Below are 7,323 nucleotides of genomic sequence, written 5' to 3'. Positions count from 1 at the left end.
CTGACAAATACGAGCTGAGAGGGAAGAGAAGCATCTGCTCTTGGCCAGGAGCTTTCCCCGGTACTCTTTTTGCGCCCGTGTGATGTAGGTTTTCTCCTCCCTGTTTCCCCGGTGAGGAAGCTGAAGCTCAGAGAGGTCTGGCCCCCGCCCCACTCCAGGGGCTGGTGGATTCACCTCCCAGGGAACCTTATCACCAAAACCAGCTGTCTCCGAAAATAAGACAGATGTGACTTCTATTGCGAAGCTTTCTAGAGTATACTACACCCTTCCCTGTGTTCCCTAAAAAGAGATAATTGACTTGAATTTACCTTTTTCTTGGTTCAGGATCATCAAGGATAGATATTTTAATACTAAAATAAGGAGCAAGAACAGTAACCTTCGAGTGTCCATTATGTACTGCATACCATACAATGGCGTCATTACATTCTTACTCAACCCTGGTCAAACTTTGGATATGGTTCGCTTTTCGCAGATGAGGAAACTGAGACGCAGAACTGCTTAGAGACTGGGCAGAAACTCATGCAGAGAAATTCAGCCCCTCCTCACCTCCACGCTGCTTCTTCAGGGTCTGCGGGCTCCACTTTGAGGGCCCGTGACTGACCAGGATTTCTTACGTGAGCTTTAAAAGTTGGCCCAGCCCTTGTTGGGGGCTCGTGGCATACACTGTGGGCATCTGCTGCCTTACTTTTTGGCCTGTACTGGTCTGAGAAAGCAAATACTATAGAACACACATTTAAGCTTTGTCTTCTTGACCTGTCTGTAACATTTGCAGTATTTACCAGTTCCTTCTGTCTTAACTACTCACTTCTCTTGGCTTTCATGAGTCTACCCTTTGTTAGCTCTCTGGCAGCTCCTTCCAGAATCCTTCGTGGTCTGCTCTTGCTCTGCTCCCTGTAATGTGCGGGGCATCCTTCAGCATCACCCTTTAGCCCCCTGCTTTCTCCGTATCTTGCTCCACATCTCCCCCAGGGGCACAGCCCCTCCCATGCTTTCACCATCTCTGTGTCAGGGACTCCCAAACTCACACCTCCTGTCTGCGCCTCTGCCCCCAGCTCTGGGCTGTGTATCAATGCCTGTTGAAGAGATGTCTTCCCTGCCGGTCCCACAGGCACCTCCAACTCAATACCCCCAAACCGAATCCATCATCTTCCTCCGATGTTCCTACCCTCACTTGTGATCCTGGCTAAGTAAACCACCTTCCACCCCCAGCCTTACAATACCGGCAACCGTTTATCAGGAACTTATAGAGTACGGACTCCATGCTAAGTAATTCCATGGCTCTCACTTGATCATTAATCAACCAAGAGGGGTTTTATTTCTTGGAATATATTAAGTGCTCAGAAAATTATTGGGAGACCAGCTCGAACATTCACCTTTGTGAAGCCTCTCATATTCCACCCGCTCCCGCCCCATTCAGGTCCTGGGCTGGGCCTGAGAAATGAGTGGGATAAAGACCCAGTGCTAGAAGACATTACAGGCTACTAGTGTAAACAGATGTGGAACAGATAATTACAATGAAAGTGACGAGAGCAACAAAAGTGCATCGGGAACAGAGGAAGAAGGACTGACACACTGACGGAGGTCCGGGGAGCTTCTCTGAGGAGGTGATAGCTAAACCGAGGTCTGAAAGGCGCTAGGAGTTCGTCGGGGAGGCGGGGGTGAGGCCTGGGTGCAGTCTTCACCTTGACTGTGACTTACTTCCCATGTCCGGGCTTCCTGTCCTCACCCATCGTTTATGCCAAGTCTACTTCCTAAAGAGGGACTTGAGGTAGATTCTAATTTTTATAAAATGACACATACAATAACGACAGGACCACCAAGTGAGGAGAAAGAGTAAGAGCTTCGTGATAAAATGGGAAAAGAGAGAACGAAGAAGCATAAGCCGAAACTGAAGATAGTTGCCTCTATCAAATACAAGATTTACCTCTCTGCTTCCCAGCAGGCGAACAAGACACCTGCTGCACTGTGGGGACAAAGGGCCCATCCAACCCCCCGGTAGAGCCATCGTACCTCCACTCTGCACTTGACCCTTGGTTTGTTCCCTGTGTTTATGGCTCCCTTGTGTACTGGGCTGGTCAGTGTTGTTAATTGGTCTTTAACTCTGACTCATTCACATGGCTAAATTGGACAGAGAGGCCATGCAGCCAACAGTTTTGGAGCAGTTATATTTTGTTTGTTTGTTTTTTTACAATCACTAACTCTAAGATGTGAACAGAGAAGGAACTGAAGCTCAGAGGAGTTAAGCGAATCATCAGCAGGGTTGGCTCTAGCCCCCCCCCGCACAGCCTCTTCCCGAGTTTGGCTGGGATGGGTTGGAGGACGAAATGTCTCGGGGTGAGGAGCCAGCCTGGGTGTCCAGTTTGCCGCGCTGTAGTCACAGAGCAAGATGCACACCTGCAGGTGTCCGGGTGGAAAGAACGGCTGTATGCCCCTGCTTGGCTGGAGCACAGGCGATTTATTTATGAATTTAGACTGTTGAAAAAACAAAAGCCACAAGAAAGAACCAGCACTTGTCAAGTGCCTACTGTGTTCCAGGGAATCCTGTTACCACATCTTCATCTGTGAAACGGGGATGACAATGAAATAATAGCAACCTCTCCAGGTTGATAAAGGGCCAGTGAGAGCCATGGAATCACTTAGCATAGAGCTTGCCCTTGATAGGCCCTTGATAAATAACCTTGCTATTATCTGTGTCATTATTGTCATCATCCTCACAATGGTCCTGTGAAGTAGGTACAGCCCATGCAGCTTACAGCTAAGGAGCTGAGGCTCAGGGAGAAGAACGGCTCATGGTCACGCAGAGCCGGGAAGCTACCCCAGGCCTGCTGGGCTCCGTCCCTGTGCTCTCTCCATGTCGAGGGGCAGAGGGCAGGAAATAAAGGCTCAAGACAAGTGTGCAGAAGCGGCTAGGCTTGGGGAGAGAGTGGACAACGTCAGGTCCCTCTGTCAGGCAAGGGGTCCTCAGAAGGGCATCTGCGGAGAGAGCCTGGATACACACGACCCGCCCGCGCCCTGCAGTGAGCGATGCTGCCATTGCAGCGGGGCCATGCTGGGGCCGCGCACACAGCACCCAGAGGAGCGGTGGAGAAGCACCCAGGCACATAGCACACTGGGGCTGGACCCGGGCCCCAGGGCACTGGGGAGGGCCAGGCTTCCCGAGGGGGCCATCTTGGCACCTTGGTGATGAGAGCTCAGGAAGGGTGGGATGGCACCATTTGCATGGACCACATTTTTGGCCTGTCCTTACTTAGTGTAACCCAAGTATCAAATTGCTAGGATTAGACAGTAAAAGTCAAGTGTGTGGGCTGAGTGTGTTCCATAAAACAAGGAGCAGGGAAGTGGCATATCCCATCGGCGCTCACTGTCAGCCACACTTGGCCCGGGCAATCTGTGCCAGTCAGTTTGGCCCCACCCACCCGTGCGTGGGCGACAAGTGAGAGAAAGCAGTTGAGGCGGCGGAAGCACTGGCTCTAGGGTCGGAAACCTCAGGCTAACATTCTGACTCTGTGACCTGGGGAAAGTCACTTCACTTCTCCGAGCCTCTGCTGCCCCCTCTAAAACAGGCCCAACCTCTCGGGGTTCATTAAGGACCAAGGAAGAACTGTGGAATCACTTACCATAGACGCTGCATTTAGGAAGCACTTGACAAGTATTATTCTATTTGTTATTACTGTCATTCTCACAATAGCCCCGTGAGATTTCCTCAGCAAATGCTGCCTCAGTTTCCTCGGAAGATGCCCTCAGTTTCCCCATTGGCCGAACGGGAATAGTGCTGATGACTGCAGACTGGGGCCTCTGAGACCAACCACTCCAGGCCCCCTCCCATTTGACAGATCAGAAAACAGAGCCCCTGAGGAGCAGAGAGGTGACTTAGCCCAGGGCAGGGCCAGTAGCAGAATATTGCAGCCCGAGGTTCTGACAGCATCACTGGGTGACGGAGATGACAGGCTGGGGTCAGGACAGCCCAGAGGAGAGGTCGAGGGCAGGGCAGGGCAGGGCAGTGCGGCCACAGCCAGATGCTAGGTCTTCTGCCAGGCACTGCTGTCAAGACCTTGCTTCACATTCTCCTTTCAGTGACCCTGGGAGGTCAGGGTTGTTGTCCTCACTTCACACGGTAAGAAACAAGACTCACAGACGTCTGAAGCCAGGCAGCATCTTAGCAAAGGAGGCAGAATTCAAGCCTGGTTTTGCCGGCCCCCAGATCCTATACCTCTTCTGTTACCTCTCTTGTACTGGGCTGAAGAGTGCCCCCACGCCCCCCCAAAGTCATGCTCTTTCTAGAATCTCAGAGTATAACGTCATTTAGAAATAAAGACTGCAGATGTAATTAGTTAAGGTTTGGTCATGGTGGAGTAGGGGGCCCTAATCCAATATGGCTGGTGTCCATACACAAAGAGAGACACAGAGAGGAGGATGCCATGTGCAGACACGGAGAAGAAACAAGGGAGAACAGCACGTGAAGAAGGAGACAGAGACTGGAGTGATGTGTCTGCAAGACAAGGAACACTGGGATTGTCTGCAACCAACCACCAGAAGTGGGGGGAGAAGTGGGTGGGACAGGGTTTTCCCCCAGAGCCTTCAGGGAGCACGACCCTGCCAAGCCTTTGATTTCGGATCACTAGCCTCCAGACCTGTGCAAAAACAAATACCTGTCGTCTTAAGTCGCTTTGGTACTTTGTTACAGCAGCCCTGGCAGGCTTACATACCTCCTTGTTGTAGTATGGAAAGAAGGTGACTTACAAGCATCGCGGATCCCAGGTGTGGTTGTGCTGGAATTTAGAATATCAGAGCAAACCTGAGGTGGAGAAGAACATACATTTGAGGGGAACACACATTTGTCTGCAATGTGCTCTTTGCTTGTGATCTTCATTATCTCCTACAGGGAAGTGTGGCCATTTCACAGATGAGGAAAGTAAGGCTTAGAGAAGAGATTTGGCCCTAAGCTCATTTCCCTTTGTCACCAGGTGCCATGTAGGAAGCACACCCAGATGCCAGTTGAGTCCCAGGGAGGTAGGAAGCTATACTTCCTTTCTCTGAGCCTCATTTTCCTCACCCAGAAAATGGGAATGATAGTATCTGCCTCTCTGGTGGTTGTGAGACTGAAGTGAGTTTATTCTCTTATTCAACAAATATTTATTGAAGATCTCTGTGCCAGTTCCTGCTCTAGGTCCTGGGGACAGAGCAGTGGACAAGAAAGGCAAAATTTGTGCTCCCAAAAAGCCACGTTCTTCTGGACAATGCTTGTGGGGTGCTCTGCAGGGGCCGACACTTAGTAAGTGCTCAGTAAAACTAACAAGGATAAGAATATAGGATTGAATCAGATGGCGTGTGGAATGGGCGTGGGCTTTACAAACAGCTCACTTCAGTGCTAATTCTCTACCATTGTCTGTGGGGGTACAGCCCCGTGGCCCAGGACATAAGGTCCTTTTTGACCTGGGCCACATGTTCTCGGGCACCCAGCAGTTGCCAGTCCAAGCTGCCTCCCCAAAGCCAGCAGAAGTCTGCCCCAGGCATGGACTTTAGAGTCAGCTACAGGAGCCTTGGGTCTTGCCACCAGGGCTCTCTCCCACTGCACTGTCCCCCTCAGCTACACAGCCTCAGCTCAGCCCCACCCTCTCCCCGACTTTGTCCCTGGGCCAGGCCTGAGCCTGCCCTGGAGGCTCTCCCAGCTGTCCTGATGTCCCCTCTGGCTCCTGCAGACACTCCCCCTTTCCACCCCTGGAGGCCTGTCTGGACATCAACCCCTCCCCTTCCAGAGGCGTCCCCAGCCTTCACCCCTGGGCTATTCTTTTTTCCTGACAACTGTGATATCAAATGTCAAACCAGGCTCTGCCGAGCACTGACAGGTGGAGGTGGGGGGTGGTTCTTGATAACTGTGTGGTTTAGGGGAGGCTCCTCTAGAGTCCCCCACAGGGACGTGTAAAGGCTGGCCGTGGTCTGGCTCTGCTCCCAACAACCCACAGTGCTTTTTGAGCAAACCCCTCCCTTCCCAGGCCTTGAGTTCTCTGAACCATCAAGGAGAGGCAGCTGTCTCTGCCTTCACTGGGTGGTATGAGGATCTGGGGACACTGGAAAAGCCCTTAGGGGGCTGGGAAAATCCTGGGCAAGTGGCAGTGGCCTCCTCTGAAAGCCGACTATCTTCCAGAGGGGCTCTGCCAAGGGGTTCTAGGGGTGCTGGGCAGCTATGTCCATGAGACCTCAGAAAAGTCCGTCCTTCTGTCCTTACTTGCCCCGAGTGCGCTGGGACAGCTGGCACTGAGCTGTGGGGCAGCAGGCTCTGGCGGACCCTGACAGCTCCGCAGGGGCAGCGGCGGAGGTGGCAGTGGCCGCAGTGGCAGAGGCTATTCTGAGATCTGGGAGGGGCTGGGGAACCGACACTGGAGCTGCGGGGAGGAGACAGTCCTGTGAGGGTGGGGGGAGTGCCACTGTGGCCCAAGGCCCGCGGTATCTGCCGGCAGCATTCTGTGTGGAGAGAGCTGTGTGGTGTGGTCTCCTTACTGGGAACTGATGGACCGGCTGAGGTACTGAGGCATGCACTGAGGTTGTTTGGGTGTCTACACAAGTTTCGTGATCCAAGTAGGAGTTGAGTGTGGGTAAAGCACTTGTCTGTTAGTGTGTGAGCAAGAGAGTGTGCATGCGTTGGAATACAAGCGTCTTTAAGCCCAGGGAAAGTGTGAGCAGAAGCCAATGTGTCTGTGCGTGGAAGGGGAGGAATGCAAGGGTAAGCAAGTGGGGGCTTGTTTGTGAGCAGGAATGAATGTGGGAGTGGTAGGGAGGGTAAAGGGCAGACTGAGAGCAAGCATGGGGGAGGGGAGGGGCGGGGAGGGGACAGACCTGGGCCAAGAACCTTAGGAAGAATTGAGCCTCTGCAATTGGGATACAAGTGGATGGGACATATGCACACATTACGAGTGTGCATGTAAGTGAGCCAGCGTGTGTGCATGGGCACGAGTGTGCGCACGGTGAGAGTGGGTACCAATGGAAGACATGTACCAACAATAATAAAAACAGCGATACTTTATTGAACACTTTCCCTGAGCCCAGTTCTGATATCCATGATCTTATGGAATTCTTCAAATATCTTATGAAAAGCCAGTGCTATGACAACACTCATTTATAGATTAGAAAATAGTGGCTTTGAGCAGTTAAGTAACTTGCCCACACTCTCAACCACTATGTTATACTGCCCCATAGTGAGTGCGTAAGCCGGGGTCAAGTTGTGAGTAATGAAAAGTATCAGCGTGCGGCATGGTGGGAGTGAGTTTGTATGTGTGTGAAGCAGGGCTGAGTGCGCCAGATGTGGGTCCCCAAGGAGACTGCAGG

Source organism: Artibeus jamaicensis, unplaced genomic scaffold (assembly GCF_021234435.1).
Source record: "Artibeus jamaicensis isolate MK-2021 breed Jamaican fruit bat unplaced genomic scaffold, CSHL_Jam_final scaffold_847, whole genome shotgun sequence".
Classification (NCBI taxonomy): Eukaryota; Metazoa; Chordata; class Mammalia; order Chiroptera; family Phyllostomidae; genus Artibeus; species Artibeus jamaicensis.
The sequence above is the reverse complement of the archived record's forward strand: the minus strand, read 5'-3'. Positions refer to the sequence as shown.